Genomic DNA, 23,325 nt, shown 5'->3' with positions numbered 1-23,325 from the left:
GCTCCTCAAGCTCATCCCTATAATTCTTCTGTTAATAGCGAATCTCCGTCCTCCATGTGGGAAAGAGATATTTCTCCCCCAAACATTGGCCCCCTCTCTGTCAGGTTCGATCTTGACCTGGCAGAAAAATTCTTTATCCTTGGAGAAATCAACTCACATGGTGACTTCCGGGGCCGATGCGATTAATATTACCGTTGGGGAATCTTGAAAATGGTACCGTCGATCGACGCACTTGATTTTCACTGACGTTCAGTCTTTTTCCGATCTAAGACGTCCAATTTGAGACACGTGTGCGGCTGAGATTAAATTTCGGGCTACTATAAATACCCCCAATGATCTGTTTCCGTTTTTTACGCTATCTGAAATCTTGGAGTCCGAACTCATCAGATCGAAATATTTAGGTTAGTCTCGTTCCTTCTCTTTTGCTAAGTTTTCTTTTTTATTTTCAAAATCATTGTCGACGTCTTCTAGTTCCTTAAGCTCTCGTAATAGCAGTTCATCTAGTGGGGTAGTTCGGAACCAGGATTCTTCACCTAGAAGGGCCAATTTTGTGGAGGAGTTCGCCAGTAGGTTAGACTCTGAGCTAGAGGAGGAGATAGACAATTTTAGGTTCTTAGAGGATGATGGGGATGATAGTGATACTTCAACTTCGGGGCAAGGCTTAGAATTTCCTTCCCAGATGCCTGAGAACTACCTCGGCCCCCTCCATAGGAGATATAACATTCTAGACGACATCCCCCTTAGGCTCCCCAAGGAAGGGGAACGAGTTGATAGTCCACCTGAAGGGTGTGTAACCCTTTACTTAAAAATGTTTCAGTATGGCTTCCGCCTTCCTGTTTACCCTTTGGCTCAGGAGTTTTTGTTTCGAACTGGACTAGCTCTTGCACAAGTGGCCCCCAATGGGTGGGGAGTCGTCTTTGGCTTAGCCACCTTATTTTGGTTACGGTGCAAGGAGGTGGATGATCTGGACCTCCTCGAGTTGACCAGCTTCTTGCTTGCTTCGAAGTTCAACGAATCTTTAGGAAGCTGGGAAGGTACTGCCTGTGTGATAGAAAGGGAAGGTACTGCCTGTGTGCTAGAAAGGGCGTGGGAGGCATTCTTAAAGGTCCAACCTCTATAAAGAAATGGGTTGCGAAGTGGTTCTTCGCCTCTAGCACATGGCTGGCTAGGAACGAGTCCGACCTGCCTTTCTTCGACGTTCTTCGTAGGTTTGGGAATTTAGGTAAGGAGCGGAGTCTTTTACTCATCCTTTCCTTGCATAACTTATAACTTCAATGTTTTCAATCGCTATTCAGCCAATTCCTCAGCCTTCCGAGCCGACCTTCAACGCCCTGAAAATTTTCAAAGGTAAGTTTAAGAGCGACAGACAGATCAGCACTCTCATAATAGACAAACTTCTTCTTGCCTCGGGGCTACTTGATTACAACCCCCTTTTATTTCCGCCTGAGGCCCAAAGACCGAACTCCGAACTAGGTTTGTTGCCTTTGCTAGATATTCTTGTGCTTTATAGTGGACACCTTTCGTACCCTGCGACTAACTCACAATTGTTTCCTTTTGCATATATGGTTTGTGGCTTCTCCTAGGATGTTAGGCGCAAGCACCCACGCGCGTGGCAGACTTCCAATAATAAGGAGGCGCCTGAAGCTGCTATCGTTGACCCTCCCACTACAGTCGAGGTGGTTGAGACTGGACATGAAGCCGCTTCGATGCAAGAGGTGACCACGGCTGAAGCCTCTCAGGATCACGAGATCCTTGAAGTTTCTCCCCTTAGGGAGATCTGGAAGAAAGCCTCTCCCAAAAAGTCCAAAAAGAAGAAGAGCAAAACCTATCACTCCGAGGACGAGGTGAGGGAGGTGCACGTTGGCTAGCGGGTCAGTCCTTCCGGGGACTTAGTTGATGACCCCGAGGCCAGGATGAGTGGCACCTCTTACATCGAGATGAGGTTCAAGGTCGAGCCATCTAGTGCTGGGGTGAGGGAAAGAGCCATGGAGATATCAGGCTCCTGCTTCGACCGATGCTAGAGGAGAGCTTCTAAGTTTGTCAGTGCACCGGGGTCTGCCATCCAACGGCTGTTGGATTACACTGTCGAGGTGCGACCTTGTTTACTTCGTTTTGCACTTGTGGACTTATCTATGGCGTTAACATTTTACTTTTCTTTGCTCACGTCTGTAGGCTCACGCTGCGGCTTGCCTGACAACCCTCATTGTGAAGGTCGAGCTAGAAGGGCGCGACATTCTTACCGCGAAGAAGCGGGAGGCTTCCTCGGCTGTGCTGGAGGCTGCTGCTGCCCTAGAAGGGGAACTCACAGAGGCTCGTGCTGAAGCCTAGATGTGGAAGTCTGTGTCCGAGGCCAACAAGGCTGAGCTTAAACGCGCCAAGGCTGAGGCTGCCCGCCACATGGAGAACCTTCGGGGTGCATACGCTGTGGCCAAGTGCCTTGAGAAGGAAAAGTTCGCGCTGATGAAGGAAAATGACGAACTCGCGTGCCGCCGAGAAGACCTAGAAGGCAAGCTCCAGAGTTGTGACTCCGAGATGGCCGAACTAAAGGCTAAGCTCGAGCTCGCGGAGTCCAGACTTAGCAATGGGGTTCTCCTGGAGGAAACTTTTCGCCAGCACCCCAACTTTGACGGATTTGCCAAAGACTTCAACGACGCGGGCTTCAAGTTCCTAATGAAGGGGGGTCAAAGAGGTAGCTCCTGAGCTCGACCTTGAGCGCAGGTATGCTGAAAAGTGGGCCTCGGGCCCTAACACGACCCCTGGCCTCCAGCACCTCGTAGATCAATGCCTGAAAAAGCTTGATTCCGATGCCGAGCTCAACGAGGAAGAGAATGTGGACCCTTCTTCCCAGGAGGCTAATGAGGCTCTCCTTCCTGTAATCGGTGTGAACTCTTCCCAAGAGGTTGGGATAATAGACTTCCAGGAAGTCGACATCTTCGAGTCCCAAGACGAGCTAGGGTCACACCTCGGAAGCGGCTGAGGCTCCTCTGTCTTCTAGAGCTTTTTTGTGTTTATCTTTAACTATTTTCATTTCTTGTACTTGGCCACGAGGTTTATACACCTCGGCCAAAAACTTCATCTCAAACTCGTAGGTTCTTTAGAGGTTTTAAATTTTTCTAAGTTTTAATCCCCTTCGGCCCCCATTTAATTTCACATCGGACTCGCACCCACAGAAGACATGAAATTAAATAACACGGAGTCCTTTATTGGGATTAACCCTTGAAAATTTTTACAAGTCCACCTCATTTTTGGACCGTTTTAACATTTCAAGGGTAATATCTCTTCAGATGCTCTGCATTCCATGGGTATAAGAGTAGCTTTCCTTTGAGATCGGCCAGTATATACGTCCCAGGTTGGACTATGCCCTTGACTTCGAATGGCCCCTCCCAACTCGGTTCCAATGCCTCAACATGCCTCTGCACCTTGCGAAGGACTAGGTGTCCGACCTAGAAGCTCCGAGGTCGAACTCTCAAGTTGTAGTGTCTCGCCATGCGGTTTGGGTACTCCGCCAAGCGTAGTTGAGCTGCTTCCCTTTTTTCATCGATGAGGTCGAGGCTGAGAAGTAGCTTCTCCTCGTTCTTAGCCTGTTCGTAGTAGTCTAATCTTTCCATTGGCATCCCAATTTCTATAGGTACTACGGCCTCGAACCCGAAGGCCATGGAAAAAGGGAGTTTCTCTAATGGACTCCCGAGGCGTAGTTAGATATGACCAGAGTACTTCAGGTAGCTCCTCGGCCCACCGTCCTTTCCTGGCGTCAAGTCGTAGCTTAAGGCCGCGCTTAATGATTTTATTGACCGCCTTTACTTGTCCGTTGGCTTTCGGGTGAGCTGGGGACGGACAGAGGTGACTGATTCTGAGCTTGCAACAAAAGTCTTTGAACTTGGCGTTGTCAAACTGTTTGCCATTGTCTGTCACAATGGCATTAGGTATGCCAAAGTGACAGACAATGTTTGTCCAAATGAAGGTCGTGGCTCTGGCCTCCGTGATTGTCAAAAGAGCCTCGGCCTCGACCTATTTGGTAAAATAATCTACAGCGATGATGGCGTACTTTGTCTGTGAAGGGATGTGAATCTCGGAGCGGAAATGAATTTTCGTTTCTGTTTTTCGGGATACAAAATCGAATTTTACGGAAGAAAAATACAGGGGAAATTCTACCTTTGAAGAACGTTTCTTCAACGAGTTTCCCTCGAACACCACCACTATGTCTTCCTCGCTATCCTCTTGGGTCTCGGGATCGTGTTGGTGGGAGCAACTTGTTTTGAATGTTAGGGAGAGTTAAGGGAGAGCTTGATTGAGAGAAAACTGGGAGAGTTCTTACAATCTGTATTCTGTCTTTTGTGCAGAACTGCAAAGAAAACAAAACAGTGACCTAGGGTAACTCCCCACGTCACACTAACCTCCCACTCCCCTGCAAAATTGCAGGGGAGTTTAATATTATTAATATTAATAATATATATATATTTATATAAATAATTAATATATATATATAATAATTAAAATATAAAATTAATTTATTAATTAATCATATTAATTAATAAATAATTATTAATTATTAATCCAATTAATAATTAATATATATATATATATATATATATATATATATATATAAATCAAATAAATAATTAACACTTAATTATTTATCATAAAAGTAGAATCATATTCTATAACATTTATCTCCTATAACCTATAGTTCTAATGTACATTTTATGCACATTATTTTTAACCTATAGTTTTAAAATGAATCTTATTCATATTAATGTTATTTGAATCACATTCAAATAATTTCTCTCATAATATATAGTTTTAATTTATAATTAACTATATATATTATAATGTATCAATATACATATAATCCCTTAAGTAATTTGAACATTTCAAATTCTTCCAAAACCGAGTTAATTATCCAACGATGCGAGATTAATCGCTCAAACTCATTGACCGAGTTAATCAAGATTTGTTAACTACGGGTCATTCCACTAAAGACCCTCAAATTACCGTTTTACCCCTGAGTTACATCTTACTCCTTAAACACCAATAACCGGAAGTCCCTCTCGGCCAATGAGAGGGTGGGGCCCAGTAACGCCCATGTAACGCCCCAGGAATTTCACCATTTCCAAACAGGGACCGTTACTAAGCCTACCTAAAATTTTCGCATAAACAAGAGAATTTTCTTCACAACAACACTAAGCAATAAAACTACCACGCTTCTGCTGCGCTACTCTGATTTCCAACACTCACGAGAGCTTGAACAATTAGAACAACAGCACTAATGTTTTAAGAGAAACTCACATCCTATACAGATAAACCATTTAATACCGACTTCACATTAACCAAACCCTTCAAGGAAACCTTACTAACTATAAACCATCCTCGGGATCGCCGGATCTGCTGCAGAACCCGCGCGTTTGCGCCATCGATTGCCGCCTGAAGGCCTCGCCGCTCGAGGATCTGCAGTCCGTCGCCGTCGAGTGTCGCTGTTCGTGGAGCTGCTACACCGCCGCCACCGTCGGGGTTGCCGGAAAACGGAAATGGGTTGGGGAGATGAAGAAGAACAAACGGGGGGGGGGGGGGGGGGGCGGCTGGACAAGTGAGGAAGAAGAAGATGAAGTGGTTTAGGGTTTTTTTGTTTTTTTTTTATTCTTTCCTTTGTTTTAAAACCTATAGCCCAATTCCCAAATCTTAAATGAGGCCCAAATAAGTAACACAAAGTCCCAAAATTTAGCCCCTACAGACCAACACGAGTCCTTCTTTTTAACCCTTTATTGACCATTCTTCAATAATCTCAGGATCCCTATCATTCGGATGTGGTATCGGTTCATTCATCTACCCCTCCTCTCGGACGTCACAAGCCCCTTGTTCAAGTCCCGGAGTCAGCATTTAAGGGAACACTCATCTACTCCCCTAAAGTCGGGGAGAAGTGAATTCCATCTTGTAAAGTTATGTTCCCAGCTCCCCACTCGGTTTCGTCCCCAAAATGGTAGGAATGTTGAGTCGGCGACTCGGGCCACTCTTACACATACAGATCAAAAGACGAGCCCTCAGGGGCAGGAGTCCATAACTCACTCAGGATTGAGATGAGTTGCCTGGTCATCCTAAGAAATAGCAATCTATTAGTTAACGGTGTTACACCTAAAGATTGCCTATTTCGCGGTCTGGTCTTATACAAACTCATTGTACAGGATACCCCCACTCGCATGTCTCCACACGAACAACCTAGATCGAGTTGTCTGTAACCTTTACAGAGTGAGCGGTATCCATAGTGTTGCTAGGATAAGGTACCCAACCTTATCCATATACTATAGACCCTTTAGGTTATTCACGGGATGTTATCCATTCATATATCAGGGGTATATCAAATATATACCCCGTATATCAACTATATACCCAGTATATATACTGTCCCGATTACATCAAAAATAACCTTAGATGTTTAGTTTATTGGATTTTGGACAATGTAAAGCTATGATTCAACAACAAATTTATTGAATAAGACTTTATTAAATAGACATTTGTTTTTACAAAAATACAAACTACGAGTTTAGGGCAACATACCCAACAGTCTGTCCCTTGCCCAACGGGAAAGGCCCAATTAGGTCCACCTCCCATTGTGCAAAGGGCCATGAGGCTGGAATCGAAGTCAGCAGCTTTAGAGGCTGATGGATGGCATTTGCAAAGCGTTGACAATTGTCACACGCCTTCACAAACTCCTTCGCGTCCAGGTCAATCGTGGGCCAGTAATAACCTTGGCGAACGACCTTGGCCGATAAGGACTTTGCCCCTGAGTGATTGCCACAGACCTTTTTGTGCACTTCCCTGAGGACATAATTCCTGTCTTCTTTGGAAATGCACTTAAGAAGGGGTAAAAAAATCCGCGTCGGTACATTGTTCAGTATCGGAGCAGGTACCGAGCTGCTTTCCTCGTCATTTTTTTGGCTTCTCTCGGGTCTACTAGGACATTATCTTCTAGGAAGCTCCTGATCGGGTCCATCCATGACGAAGGATGAGAGTTGACTTCCATCATATATTGTTCCAAAATAGAAGGGTTGTCCAAGATTTCCAACGGGACCAATCCTGCCAGATCGGTCTCGTATGCTGATGCCAACTTGGCCAAGACATCAGCATTGGAGTTTCGCGACCTCAGAATCTAGCTGATTTCATAGGCTTGGAAATAGGCAAGGTGCGACCCGACCTTTTCCAGGTATGTAACGCCCCAGGAATTTCACCATTTCCAAACAGGGACCGTTACTAAGCCTACCTAAAATTTTCGCATAAACAAGAGAATTTTCTTCACAACAACACTAAGCAATAAAACTACCACGCTTCTGCTGCGCTACTCTGATTTCCAACACTCACGAGAGCTTGAACAATTAGAACAACAACAATAATGTTTTAAGAGAAACTCACATCCTATACAGATAAAACATTTAATACCGACTTCACATTAACCAAACCCTTCAAGGAAACCTTACCAACTATAAACCATTCACTAAACGAATATTAATATCTCGAATGGCAATGAAGCAAAAGCAAATTCAAGTACGATCAACGTAAACAAATATATTCATAAATATCCTAAGTAGATTACAATCCTGTAGTTCAAGAGGCTAACAAAATTAATGCTCTAAAAGAATAATGAATCGACAACCTTACAACATTCTTTAGACAATAAAACTAAACGAAACCAGCCACTACCAACTCAACTACAACATTAAATGGCCACAACTATCCTAACTAAAAGAAATTAATTGCACGCAACAAAGCTAATGTCCTTCCGATCAAGCCTCTTCCTCGCCATCACCATCCCAAGAGCTAGCTCGATACCTGCAAACTGGAGGGGAAAAGAGGGATGAGTACAACCACAGTACTCAGTAAGCAGCCTTTATCTGAAGGGTTACGCACAAACAACATACTTATCAAGGAACAACGTGTCATGCTTATTAAAGGATCAACACACACACATCATGCTCAACCAAATCATGAAACATTCACAGTCAAGCTTTTCATCACATTATGCATTCAAACACAGACACATTCTATAAAATTCGGTGACAACCACAACCAGGAACACATTAACTACCAGTACTAACCTCTAGTCTCCCTAACATCTCAATTATCTCTACGCTTATCACAGCTACTCTAGCCTTCCACAGTTAACTCCTTCGAGCAGAGTTGGCCCCTGACCATTTATACCCAGAGTCCCGACCCTGCAGCATCGGCCCTCGACCATTTATACCCGAGGCCCCGATGCCTTCACCGTCTATTGGCCCTTGACCATTTGTACCCAAGGCCCCAATAGTTCTCCTTTCGAAAGACTCCTCGCATCGACCCCCGACCATTTATACCCGAGGCCTCGACGCTCATCTTTATCCAATATTGGCATATCGACCCCCGACCATTTATACTCAAGGCCTCGATACCCAATTAGTGACGTATCAGCCCTCGACCATTTGTACCCGAGGCCCTGACACTCAACCATTCACTTCGTAACTTTCATAACTCCACATATCATTTCTAGCCTCCAACCAGGATTTAAGTACTACTTCCCTAATAACTCCAACCACCACAACGCCCATCAACAACACCACCATTAGTATGATTTCAATACACCTCTCAGCTCACCAACACAATTCAGCATGCTTCCACAACATAAACATCATTCTAATAGCAAAACAATAAACCAAACATGCTTTCACAACATATCAATTCTTAACAACCGCGCCACAGTGAGTTTAGTCATAACAAAGCATAGTCAACCAATTGCAAACGATTGGAGCCCAACACAATTCATCCAGACACTTAATATCCAACGTCCATATCCAATAAGCATTGCCAGATATAATAAACAACTCATGAGACACGCCAACCACTTCATACGAATTCAGACAACAAACATTCCCAAAATAAATCCACTTTAACGAACATTCCCTGTAAACATACATCATTCAACCACAGATCTCAGCAGCTCAACAATACAAAATTCCCACTATTATCACCGACAGACATTCAACACTACCCAGGCATACAAACCAACATAAACAAGAGTTATACTGCACAACAACGTATCAGAACCAATATTAAACGTCATAAACAGCACATCGACAACCAAATAACAAACATCAACGCACTCACCCGCCCCCGTGCTACTTACTTTGTTATGTCCCAAAATTCTCACAAGAGTCCTACTTGCTACTACGCCATGCCTCATGCATCCACAATCTCATAACAGTCCAATATGCAATACACCAAAATGATCGTATGTAAAAGCCAATCAATCTAAAATAGTCCAACATGATCCAACAGCTCCAACAGGCATCGTTCCCAGAAAAGCACAATAAACCACTAAACAAAAATATAATTGATAAATACCCAGCATACATCAAACACAACCACGTAATTTTCCCAAGATATATCAACAGTTTTATCAACAATGACGTTTATTAAATGATATCAACGACAAGCGACATGCAAGTATCACACATGAGCACACGAGCAAACAACCATATCATCTCAGCACACAACAACCAATCCCTCCAGTAAGAAACTACTTACAACAAAGTTCTAATACGCTACCAAGTTCACCGAAGGGTTCCTAAATCCAAAAGCAACCCAAACTTGATTAGAATTCATGTTAGAAACACTTAGTTTGCATCGAAAGTGAGTTTAGATGATCCGTTACCTACTATCTCACCATAAAACCTCTTGGTTAAGGAGTGGGTCGACGCCGAGGAGGTTCGGGCATCCAAAACTGAGTTCGAATGTCCTTATGTATGCTGTTCCGATGTCAAACGCGATGGGTAATGCTGGCTTGAGTCTAAATAGGGGTGGGTACCGCGAATCGAACTCCGGATAGATGTGAGTAAGCGTCTAAAGTCGTCGAGGGGAAGCAAAGGCCACAGATCGGGACTGTGGGTGGTCGTCGGAGCGCACACGGCCATTGGCTGCCGTCGGAAAACGGCACAGCCACTGCAGAACTGAAGGCGCGCCGCTGCTGCTCAACCCGTGCGTAGAACCGTCGCGACTTCGCACAACGCCGGAGGAGGGAGTCTCGCACCGCCGCTCGGGATCTCCAGATCTGCTGCAGAACCCGCGCGTTCGCGCCGTCGATCGCTGCCTGAAGGCCTCGCCACCCGTGGATCTACAGTCCGTCGCCGCCGAGTGTCGCTGTTCGTGGAGCTGCTACGCCGCCCCCGGCGTCGGGGTTGCCGGAAAACGGAAATGGGTTGGGGAGATGAAGAAGAACAAAGGGGGGGGGGGAGCGGTCGGACAAGTGAGGAAGAAGAAGATGAAGTGGTTTAGGGTTTTTTTTTGTTTTTTTTATTCTTTCCTTTGTTTTAAAACCTATAGCCCAATTCCCAAATCTTAATGAGGCCCAACTAAAACTACAATGGTCCAAAACAAAAGGCCAATAATTATGCTTCAGAAATAAAATAAACCTCACAACAACCCGAAATAAAATAGTTAACTTAAACTCTAAAACCCAAGAATAATAATTCAAAGAAAAGTAGAATTTAGGAAGGAAAATCCTAAAACTCGTGAATTTAGAATTTAACTAAAAATCTCCTACACAGGTCGAGAACTTAAATTATCTTAATCCAAAGAAATTAAACTCAATTCTAATTTAGCCAAAAATTAGAATTTCAAAGTTAGAAAATCCAAGAATTAAAGTTATCAACTTAGGGAAAAATCCAAAGACACTATTTATCTCTTAAAATAAACGAGTCAGAGAACGCGGGGCGTTACAAGGTATTTCTCCATTCTGGGGTCTTTTGTCTCATACTCTTCTTTGATCTGATTCACTATCAGTTGTGAATCACTGAAAATTAGAAGGTGGGTGGCCCCCAGTCTTCTTACCATGCGCAATCCGGCCAACAGGGCTTCATACTCGACCTCATTGTTTCAGGAACGAAAGTTGAAGCGCAGAGCGTACTCAAAGCGCATGCCATCCAGGGCGAGAAAGAGCACATCTTCGCCCACCCTTTCTCATTCGAAGACCCATCCACGTACATCGTCCGTGGCTGGTCGGACGCGGGGGTTTGAGCTACTGGAGGAGTGAGTTCAGCTATGAAGTCCGCAACGACCTGTCCCTTTATAGCCGTTCGGTGTTCGAACTGGATGTCGTACTCACTTAGCTCCACAGCCCATTTCATCAGACATCCAGATGTTTCTGGATTATGATAAACCTGCTTCAAAGGCAAGTTTGTGAGCATGGTCACGGTGTGGGCTTGGAAGTACGACCTTAACTTTCGTGCCGCAGTGACTAAGACGAGGGTCAGTTTCTCCATTTGGGGATATCTGGTCTCGGCCTCGGTCATGGCTTTACTTGTGTAGTAGACGGGACTTTGTCGTACTCTGTCCTGCTTGATTAGGGCCAAACTGATTGAGTTGTCGGATATGGCCAAGTATAACTGTAGCTTGTCTCCCGACATGGGCTTCGGGAGCAATGGTTCCGAGCAGAGGTAGCTTTTGAGTTCTTCAAGAGCTAATCCACACTCTGCTGTCCACTCGAAAGGTCCCTTCTTTCTTAGGACTTTGAAGAAGGGGGTGCACCTATCTGTAGACTTGGAGACGAACCTATCAAGGGCAGCGATTCTCCCATTAAGGCATTGCAGCTACGTAAGGGTTTTTGGGGCTTGCATTTCGAGCACGACCCTTATCTTCTCTGAGTTGGACTCTATGCCACGATTATTCACCATAAACCCTAGGAACTTGCCAGATGAGACTCTAAAGGCACATTTGGCTAGATTTAACTTCATCCAGTACCTCCGGAGGACCTCGGAAGTTTCAGTCAGGTCGGCCAGGTGCGACCTGGACTGCTTACTCTTGACGAGCATGTCATCCACGTATACCTCCATGTTGCGTCTGATCTAATTGGCGAACATTTTGTTCACCATCCTTTGGTAAGTTGCCCCCGCGTTCTTCAAACGGAAGGGCATGACCTTATAACAATACAAGCCTTGATCAGTCATGAAAGAGGTGTGGACTTGGTCTGATTCATGCATCTTTATTTGATTGTATCAAGAATAGGCATCCATAAAGGTGACCAGCTCGTGCCCAGCCGTAGCATCTACAAGCTGATCAATCATCGGTAGTAGGAAGCAATTTTTCGGGCAAACCTTATTAAGATTGGTGAAGTCTACACACATTCTATTGTTAGACATTATGAGCATGCATGGTTACTTGTCATTGAATGTGACTGGTCAGTTCTGATTATTATGGTTGGGCGAAATTGATCTATGACGTTTGGAAACATGTTGGGGATGAAATACATATGCTGATTGTATGTTATTTAGTTTTATGTTGTTTAGTTGGAAGCTGTTGGGTGGTGTTTTGTTTCGTACGTCTAAAAGTATGCTGAACAATTGTATTGTGACTTGGAATGTGGGTGACTTTTGAAATACATATGCTGATTGTATGTTATTTAGTTTTATGTTGTTTAGTTGGAATCTGTTGGGTAGTGTTTTGTTTCGTACGTCTAAAAGTATGCTGAATAATTGTGTTGTGACTTGGAATGTGGGTGACTTTCAAGTTGTCTTAAAAGGGTTAGTGGGAGTTGACTAGAGTGATGGGACGGGTTAACTGTTGTTATCATGTTGGTTGTCGGAAGTGAAAACGCATGCTAGTCGTTGGGATACACAAGGCCTTGTAGTGGATGATTTGAGGGTTATGTGGTAAAGTTTTAACGAATGACGATGTTGCGAATGCGGGGTTTATCTTGTAAGGAAAGTGAATAGGTAATATAGTGACGTCATCTCGTGAAGTAGTGAAATTTGGGGGCGTCACAGTTGGTATCAGAGCCAAAACGCTCCTGTAGACTAACCTAGTAACTAGGGTGTTAGGAGTAGTGATCCCGATTGGCCTCCTTGTCGTCACCAGGTACGCCTCATGCTCGCTTCTTCTGAACTTATACTCCCCCATTTTGAATTGCTTTTGCATTTAATTCTTCCTCATCAGTTAGGATTGTAGCCCTGCCCAATTAGGCCTAGGGTGTTCACTGAGTTTACTAGCTAGGATGTGGTTGACTTTGCACTTATGTGGAAGTTTCAACCGCCACACTCCTGTTGGTCTACACATAGAGTAACGTGCTAACGTCTCGCTTGATTGTTGTGCTCTTTCATCAAGACAATGCCACCTCGTCGTAGTTTGAGGTTGTGTGCAGACGTCGACCCAACCCTGAGAGGTGAGAATGTGACGGACCCGCCGCCCCCTCCTGCTGGTGATCAGGCGGGGGTAGTTCCTCCAATTCCTCCAACAGCGGCTCAGGGGCGGGTAGATCCCCCAGTTCCCCAGGCAGTTTCCCAGGTAAACCCTCAGGTGGCGTTGCTTGTGGAGGTGTTGCAGGCACTGATCAATAACACAGCAGGGGTTGGCGGTGCACAAGCTCAGCTACCCCGACATTTTCATATTCCCCAGAGCGAGGCCCAGTTCATCAAAGGATTTCAAGCGTTATGGGCCCCCTACCTTTGACGGGGGAAGTGAGAGAGCGACAGCAGCAGAAGAGTGGGTCAGAGAGTTGGAAGCCCTTAACGCATACCTAGGTTGCGAGGACCAATTCAAGGTTAAGGGTGCGGTTTTTATGTTGAGGGGCGAGGCCCTGAATTGGTGGGACTCAATAGCAACAGCAGAAGATCATGCTAATGTACCAGTTCAGTGGGCAAGGTTCAAGGACTTGTTGTACGACTACTATTATCCGGAGACTGTGAAAGATACGAAAGAGGCAGAATTCCTCCATCTTGCCTAAGGAACCTTAACAGTAGCACAGTATGAAAGGAAGTTTATAGAACTCTCCCGTTTTGCTCTGGAATTGATTCCCACTGACGCAATAAAGATCAAGAGGTTCGTTAAAGGCTTGCGCAAGGGGATTAGAGGACCAGTAGACCTTCAGCGACCCGCCACCTACGTGAGGCAGTTAGGGGTGCCTTAATTATGGATAGGGATGTCTCGAACAAGGCCCAACCTCTGCTGGAAGTCGGTTTGTCTTCAGGTGGAAAAAGGAAAGCCCCTCTGACTTATGCTAACCAGCCATTTAGAGCACCAGGCTCAGCAATAGAGCATGCTGCCAGTGTGCCCCTCCTGCCAAAGAAGACATGTGAGGCAGTGTTGGACGAGAAATAAGGGCTGCTTCAGGTGCAGGAGAGAAGGGCATTTTGTAAGGGAGTGTCCCATGTCGCTCGGGAACACCCAGAGGCTAGGCCAGAAGGCTCCCCCAACAGTTCCGACGTATGGAGGTAACCAGAAGGCTCGTGTCTTCGCACTTACTCGTAAGGAAGCGGCGGATGCCGAAACCATTGTCACAGGTATTTCTTTCTCACTCTGGGTTCTTTTTGGGTATTGCGTGTGGGGCCTATGTGTAACGCCCCAGGATGTTATATACCATCCTAGGTAATGCTAAATAATCCACCTGTCTAGCCTTAACTCTAAACACGAGATAACCAACTCCCTGGGAATAATTTAAATAAAATAAAGCTTCGACTCTCATAATTCCACCAAAAATATCAATTTTATAAACTGTCGAAACTTCGCTCTCCGTGGGCAATTTAAAAAAAAACATCTCACATCCGCCTCAGTGCCTAAATTCCAAATCGATTTCGTTTAGGTGTGGGTAATCCAAATCTAACTTCGAACAAAGGTGGGTCAAAGAAAATTACCGGGCTTCCCAGATCTAAGCTATTCGAGTCGTTGGAGTTTGTCGGATCGAGGGATAACACCGCGAACAGCCACCACGCGCCGCTGCTGCACCTGCTGCTGCCCGGACCACACGCCGCCGCCTACTGCTGCCCGAGCCCGACGCTGCTGCTGCCGTGCTGCTGTCCCGAGCTGCACCTGCTGCTCCGATGCCGCCGCTGTTCGTCGCGTCGCTTGAACGGAGCTGCTCACCGGAGAAGAAGAATTCGAGTGGGAGGGGGGTGGCCAGCGACTTCAACAAGAGAGGGAAAGGGAGGAAGAAGAAGAGGAAAAAGAACAAGGGCTAGGGTTATTTGTTTTAAACTTTTAACTCCTTTGGGCTTGGGTTCTTTTCCTTTTGTTTAAGGCCCACTTACCCAACCCCTCCTTGTTAAAACAAGCCAATAATATAATTTCGTAATTGGCCCAATGGCCCAAAACAAGTGCCACATAACGGAATCCGTACTAAACCATAATTTGATAAATAACTACACGCGACTAACTCACCACTAATTCTGTAGCAATACACAATAATCGAGATGCCACACTTAAATTAAATAAAGATAACTGATGAATCAAACAAAATAAAATGAAATAAATAAATAAAAATCTATTTTGTTATAAAAATGTCCCGGAACTCGAGGCAAGCTAACCTGAGTAACGCGGGGCGTTACAGACTTCCGCCCTTCAAAAACTTTCGTCCTCGAAATTTCGTTGCTCGAACAATTCAGGATACAATCCAGGATATTGGGCCCTGATTTCGTCTTCTCTCTCCCAAGTAGCCTCTTCTATTTGGTGGTTCCTCCACAAGACCTTCACCAAGTCAATCACCCGGTTCCGCAGCACTTTGGTCTTTCTCGCTATGATCCCAATGGTTACTTCCCTATAGCACAATGTTTCATCTACCTGCAGTGGTTCGTAATCCAAGACGTGGGAAGGGTCATGGACTTATTTCCTCAACATGGACACGTGGAATACGTTATGCACTGCACTCAACGACGGTGGCAAAGCGAACCGGTAAGCGACCATGCCGATGCGCTCCAAGATCTCAAAAGGACCAATAAATCTTGGACTGAGTTTTCCCTTCTTACCAAAACGTAGGACTCCCTTCACCGGTGCCATACGAAGAAAAACGTGGTCACCGACATCAAATTCCAATGCTCTTCGCCTAACATCAGCGTAACTCTTCTGTCTGCTTTGGGCCGTCTGCATTCTTGCTCTAATCTTTTGGATGGCGCCATTAGTTTCTTGTACCAATTCTGGTCCCAACAGGACTCTCTCACCGACCTCATCCCAATGCACCGGCGACCTACACTTTCTCCCATATAATGCTTTATATGGGGCCATGTCAATAGTCGCCTGATAACTGTTGTTGTATGCAAACTTTGCTAAGTACAGGTGTTTGTCCCAAGAACCACCGAAATCCAATGTGCAAGCCCTCAACATATCTTCCAGAACCTGGTTCAGATGCTCGGTCTGGCCATCGGTCTGGGGGTGGAACGCCGTACTGAAATCGAGTCGTGTCCTCAGTGCTTTATGCAAACTCCGCCAAAACGTTGACGTGAAACGGGAGTCCCGATCTGACACTATTGTCACTGGTATGCCATGGAGTCTAACTATTTCATGCAGATAAAGTTCCGCCCACCTTTCTACTGAATACGTGGCTTTGCCTGGTATGAAATGCGCAGACTTTGTTAAACGATCCACAATCACCCAAATCACTGTGAAACCTTTAGCCGTCCTCGGCAACCATGCAATGAAGTCCATGACTACGTCATCCCACTTCCACACCGGTATACTTAAAGGGTGCAACAACCCGACGGGCCTCTGTCTGGAGGCTTTCACCTGTTGGCATGTCAAATAGCTGATTACGCTTGTTTACATGCGTAAAAAGAAGGTTTTAGATGCTGTTTTTACAATGTTTCAGCTTTGTTTCGGATTTTTCTCGATCGTTTGAGTTCCAATTCATGCAAAATTCATATACTATGGTTTGTGGATGGCTTATATTGTATTTATGACATTTTAGGACCATTTGGGAGTGCAAATTAATCAAAAGAAGCAAAAAGACGGAAAAGTTACATGGGAGGCGCCAGGCGCCTGGGAAGCCTGCAGAAAAACAGGTTTTCTTCCAACTTTGCCCTTAATGAAACGCGTCTTCCAATGCGTTTTGGCGGTTCCAACCGATGCATACGTGTAGAAGAAGTGTTCCACTATCAGTTTGAGCACGATTTGGTCAGTCAAAAGAGTTGGAAATGGGTGATTCACCATCGTTTTAGGACCTACCTAACCAATTCTGCACAACTATAAATTCCAGCAACTTCTCCACCAAATTCATCAAGCCTTGCTTCCTTCTCTTGATCATTTTTAGTGTTTCTTTGTTGCTTTCTAAGTACTTTTGAGTTGCTTTCATTAGTTACTTTTGATTTTTAAATCCCGAGCACTTTACATTCTTTTATTGAGCTTGTTTTGTTTCCATTTGTACTTAGTCATTTTTCTACTTATTCAAATATATAAAAATCTAGCACTTTGCTTATTCTCTCTTTGCCTTTACTTTATTTTCAGTTAAGAGAGTTGTGTTTTTGGAGGAAAGAGCACGTGACACTCTCCCTTGCTTGAAAGAGAAGGGCGAAGCTCTCAATCCCGATAAAAACTCTCCGTTAGTTAACTTTTGTTTTCACACATGCATTCCACATTCAACCATTTTACTTGCTGTATTTTCTTCAATATGTCTTTCTAAATTCCCGTCTCTAGCCCGGTTATGGATAGTTAGTCTCTTATGTCTAAAAAGGGTTGCTAAGAAGTAGTGTTTTTTGCTTTCCATTCATTGCTCAACATGTTTTCCCAAAAAGTTAGGATTTAGAGAAGGCCACTGTAAGTCTTAACAAGTCAATACTGAAAAGGTTGCTTATTTGCATTGTTGAGTGGTTAAACCGAGGAGAGGAGCGCCTTAGACATAAGGGTTCCGCTTAAGTAGCCTAGACATAGGACCTTAACCCGAGGTTGCGACTATTTCCATCCTAAAACTAAGATATCTCTCATAATAGACATATTAGGGAATGTCTTAGGACTTTGAACTTGCTTAGACATAAGTCAAGTGAGAAGCGTAGTCGTTGGTTTCTAAAGTAAAATGCATATTGTCCTTAGCATGTCCTTGATTCTTTGATGGCTAACTTGAAGTAATTCGGGCTAGATTTTATCATTCTAAGTCCAAATCCCAAATCCAAACCATTATTTGTGACCACTTCCCATTTTACAAGAATCACTCATTCCAACATTCACTATTCTTTAAAACTTTAGAGTTTGGAAATTGTTTAGAAGTTCTTGAGGATCGATACTTGGATACTCCATCCATTTTATATTACTCTGACAGGTGTGCGCTTGCATCTATATAATTGTTACCACGCTTAGCGCGTGCGTTCAGCATAAACATCCCAGTCAAGTTTTTGGCGCCGTTGCCGGGGACTTTAGTTTTAAAATTATTTTCAAATTCTTTTAGTTTTTATTTTTGAGAATTGTTGTTGGGTGTAATCTCCATCCACCGTTTTTGTTCTATATTTTTGGTCGTTTATCTCACAAGGGTAAGTTAAAGTGCATGAGCACAAGATCTTTTCTTCTACCCCTTGACCCTGAGATTGAGCGGACCCTTCGAAAAACTCGAAAGGAGCAAAGACTTCGAAAACAACTAGAAAAGCAAAAAGAGAGAGAAGGTGAAATCAGTCCTGAAAGTGAGGTAGAGAGTACGAGCACATCAATGGCAGATATTCCACCTCGTGATCCGGTTGATCCACCTGCTGTTAACGGTAATATGAGGGATCATGCAAGAAATGATGAATTCAACCATATCCAGATGGCGGACAACAGAGACGTGGCAATGCGAGAATATGCCGCCACGGCTTTTCAGAACTTTGATTCAGGGATAGTCAACCCTATTCCAGCCCACGCAAACTTTGAGCTTAAACCAATGATGTTCCAAATGTTGCAGACAATTGGACATTTTGGAGGGCAGGAACATGAGGATCCACATGATCATCTGAAATCATTCATTCAAATTGCAAATGCATTTCGATTACCTGGTATAACAGACGAGCTCTGAGACTAACACTTTTTCCATTTTCTTTGAAGGACCAAGCTAGAGCATGGCTCAATGCATTTCCACCGGGATCCATCACCACATGGGGGTCATTAGTGGAGAAGTTCTTAACAAAATTCTTCCCACCTACTCGCCACGCTGATATCAGAGAGGAGATCATCTCCTTTAGACAATATGATCGTGAACCTGTTCACGAGGCGTGGGAGAGATTTAAAGAACTAATCAGGAAATGTCCGAACCATGGCTTGCCGGCATGCATCCAGATAGAACATTTCTTTAGAGGCTTAGATCATCCTACTAAGATGATGCTAAACAATGCTGCCAACGGAGCCTTTACAAAGAAGACATTCAACGAGATAGTTGACATCCTAAATGACTTAGCTTCACACAACGAACTATGGTGTTCGCAAAGATCTAGGGCAGCACCAAAGAAGCAAGATCCAGCTGGAGTTTTGGCTCTGGACATTGCGACCTCGATGCAAAAAGAGATGGTTACAATGAACCAGAGGCTAAAAGAGATGGCATTGGGAATAAAAAATCCATTAGCCACGCCGATACAACCTGTGCAGTCGGATTATTGCACTCCTGCCCCTGTTTGCCAAGTCAACGATCTCATTTGTTCATTCTGCAGTGAAAACCATATTTATGATAATTGTCCACATAACCCTGCTTCCGTTTTTTATGTAGGACATGGGAACAATAGGAACTTTAACCCATATTCGAACACCTACAACCCAGGTTGGAGGCACCACCCTAATTTCTCATGGGGAGGACAAGGAGGTTCGAGCGGTTTTAATCAAGGGCAGAGCCAACAGAACAAGCAGCCCTATGTTCCACCTACTCAGCAATACATCCCACCACCGCAACAGCAGTACAATCAGAGAACACAGACTCCACCAGTTCAAAATAACAACTCAAATCTTGAGAATATGATGAAGGAGTACATGGCCCGAACCGACGCAGTGATACAATCCCAAGCGGCATCAATGAGGAATTTCGAGACCCAATTGGGACAGCTCGCCAATGAATTGAAGAATAGACCACAAGGTTCTTTTCCAGGCCATACTGAATTACCAAAACGAGAAGGGAAAGAACAGTGCAAAGCTGTCACCCTCAGGAGTGGACTGGCATATGATGGACCAACAATGCCAACAACAGATGTACAGATTCCGTCCACTGAACCAATTGTAAAGATACCAGAAAATCCAACAACACCAGAAAAAGAAAATATTAGAAAAGGTAATGAGGACACCCCGAGTGTTCCTCCACAGGTACAGCCTTCTTTTACCCCTACTCCCCCGTTTCCACAAAGATTAGTTAAGAAAAATAATGATTCCCAGTTTAGAAAATTTTTAGATATTTTAAAACAACTGCATATAAATATACCATTAGTAGATGCTCTAGAACAGATGCCAAATTATGCTAAGTTTTTGAAAGATATAGTTTCTAGGAAGAAAAAAATAGGAGAGCATGAACTGGTAGCCATGACAAAATGTAGTAGTGAAGCTGTAGGCAGCCCGCTACCCATGAAATGTAATGATCCTGGCAGTTTTACCATTCCATGTTCCATAGGAGGAAAAAACTTAGGTAGGGCATTATGTGATCTAGGCGCTAGCATTAATCTTATGCCATTATCAGTTTTCAAATCTTTAGGCATAGGAGAAGCTAGACCTACTACGGTTACCCTCCAACTAGCAGATAGATCTACCATAAGACCTGAGGGAAAGATAGAAGATGTTTTAGTCCAGGTGGACAAATTCATTTTCCCTGCGGACTTTATCATTCTAGATTGCGAGGCAGACTTAGACGTTCCCATTATTTTGGGAAGACCATTTCTAGCCACTGGGGATACAGTTTTTAATGTAAGGAAGGGAGAAATTACAATGAGGGTAAATAATGAAGAAGTTAAATTTAACGTTCTAGACGCCATAAAATTACCAGGAGACTTTGAAGAGTGCTCTGCTATAAATAGCTTGAATCCTATTATGTTTGATGAGTTTTATGACTCGTTAGTTACAGAGATTGAAGAAGAGCTTGATAAGATAGCAGAAGGACCAGAAGATGTGGCTAATCCTATTGAAAAAATACAAAAAGAAGAATGCAAGTCGTTACTTCCGTCCATAGTGGAACCACCCACGTTGGAGCAGAAGCCATTGCCGTCGCATTTGAAATATGCGTATCTAGGGGATAACGACACTTTACCAGTTATTATAGCTTCCAATTTATCACCTACTAATGAATATTCTTTATTGCAGATTTTGGAGAAGCACAAAAAGGCCATTGGATGGACGATAGCAGATATCCGAGGGATAAGCCCGGCCTTTTGCATGCACAAAATTCTATTGGAAGAAGATGCTAAGAACTCTATTGAGAGTCAAAGGCGGTTGAACCCGAAGATGAAAGAGGTTGTAAGGAAAGAAATTCTTAAATGGCTTGACGCCGGTGTTATATACCCAATATCCGACAGCAGCTGGGTAAGCCCAGTACAGTGTGTACCAAAGAAAGGGGGTATAACCGTGGTGGCCAACGAGGAGAATGAGCTCATCTCAACCCGAACTGTGAGCGGGTGGAGAGTTTGCATTGATTATCGCAAACTCAACAAGGTAACAAAGAAATACCATTTTCCTCTCCCGTTTATTGACCAGATGCTCGACCGTCTGGCAGGTAAGGATTTCTATTGTTTTTTAGATGGATATTCGGGTTATAATCAAATTACTATTGCTCCAGAAGACCAGGAGAAGACAACATTTACGTGTCCGTATGGTACGTTCGCTTTTAGGCGAATGCCCTTTGGACTATGCAATGCACCCGCGACTTTTCAGAGGTGTATGATGGCCATCTTCTCTGACATGGTAGAAAATATTCTAGAAGTTTTTATGGATGACTTTTCTGTTTTTGGAAATTCTTTTGACGCATGTTTAGTTAATTTGGAGAGAGTATTGGAGAGATGTGAACAAACAAACCTAGTCCTAAATTGGGAGAAGTGTCATTTCATGGTACAAGAGGGTATTGTTTTGGGTCACAAAATTTCCAAGCAAGAAATAGAGGTAGACCACGCTAGGATAGACATCATTTCAAAGCTACCTCCTCCTACAAATGTCAAAGGGATTAGAAGTTTTTTAGGGCATGGGGGATTTTACCGCCGCTTTATAAAAGACTTTGCTAAAATTTCTAAACCCTTGTGTCAATTGTTAGAACATGATAGACCATTTGTTTTTGATGATGACTGTTTAAAATCATTTGAAATGTTGAAAGTTGCTCTAAGTTCAGCTCCTATAATTATCGAACCTAATTGGGATTTATCTTTTGAGCTCATGTGTGATGCCAGTGATTATGCAATAGGAGCTATGTTAGGACAACGTAAAAACAAGATCTTGCATCCTGTGTATTATGCTAGTAAGACTCTGACCGGTGCACAACTCAATTACACTACTACTGAAAAGGAACTGTTAGCAGTTGTGTTCGCCTTTGATAAGTTTAGGTCTTACTTGATAGGCACAAAAGTCATTGTTTTTACTGACCATTCTGCTTTAAAATATTTATTTGCTAAAAAAGATGCTAAACCACGTTTGATACGGTGGATTTTGTTACTTCAAGAGTTTGATATTGAAGTTAGGGACAGGAAGGGTACTGAAAACCAAGTTGCTGATCACCTGTCTAGATTGGAATCCCCGCTCTGTGATGATGGAACTGTTATACGTGAACAGTTTATTGACGAGCAACTCTTGCGAGTTGATTCAGTTCCGTGGTATGCCGATATAGCAAATTATTTGGTAAGTCGAATAGTTCCTTATGAGTTCAACAAGCAACAGGTAAAGAAATTTTAAATGAAGTTCGATGTTATCGTTGGAATGAGCCTTTTTTATATAAGCTAGGACCTGACAATATCTTACGCAGGTGTGTCGCAGAAGAAGAGCACGAGGCGATATTAGACGCTTGTCATATGTCTCCATATGGAGGACATTTTGCAGGACACAAAACCGCAGCCAAAGTTTTGCAAAGTGGGTTCTTTTGGCCCACTCTGTTCAAAGATGCACATAAGTTTGCCCAGGTTTGTGACAAATGCCAACGGACAGGTAATATATCTAAACGCCACGAAATGCCTCAAACCCCGATCCTGGAGATTGAAATATTTGATGTGTGGGGTATAGATTTTATGGGTCCATTTCCATCTTCTAATGGTAAGCTTTATATATTGTTAGCAGTAGATTATGTTTCGAAATGGATAGAAGCCATTGCAACTGCTACCAATGATTCCAAAGTTGTTATTCGTTTTCTGCAAAAGCACATTTTTACGCGTTATGGAACCCCGCGTTGTCTGATAAGCGATAGGGGGGCTCATTTTGTGAATAGGTCTATGCAAAAGTTGCTGACTAAATACAATGTGCGTCATAGGGTTGCAACAGCATATCATCCTCAGTCGAATGGGTTAGCCGAAATATCTAATAGGGAGGTAAAAAACATTTTAGAAAAAACTGTAAATCTTAACCGTAGGGATTGGTCTTTTAAGCTTGATGATTCACTTTCGGCATATAGGACAGCATTTAAGACTCCCCTCGGCATGTCCCCCTATAGGC

General features: G+C 43.7%; 1 non-coding gene and 1 pseudogene across 1 annotated transcript; one reads left to right on the top strand and one right to left on the bottom strand.

Annotated features, from left to right (window-relative positions):
* The first annotated feature begins 13,119 nt into the window (after nucleotides 1–13,119).
* Nucleotides 13,120–15,251, top strand: LOC148211398 (uncharacterized; annotated as a pseudogene).
* Nucleotides 15,252–18,888: 3,637 nt separating this feature from the next.
* LOC148211397 (small nucleolar RNA R71) lies at nucleotides 18,889–18,995 on the bottom strand. Its single transcript, XR_015791092.1, has one exon. It is a non-coding gene; the product is annotated as a small nucleolar RNA R71 (small nucleolar RNA).
* Between the last annotated feature and the right edge of the window lie 4,330 nt (nucleotides 18,996–23,325).

The sequence above is a fragment of the Momordica charantia genome (assembly GCF_013281855.1).
Source record: "Momordica charantia cultivar OHB3-1 chromosome 5 unlocalized genomic scaffold, Mcharantia_2.0 BLBB01000005.1, whole genome shotgun sequence".
NCBI lineage: Eukaryota > Viridiplantae > Streptophyta > Magnoliopsida > Cucurbitales > Cucurbitaceae > Momordica > Momordica charantia.
This window is presented reverse-complemented; position numbering and strand designations above follow the sequence as displayed.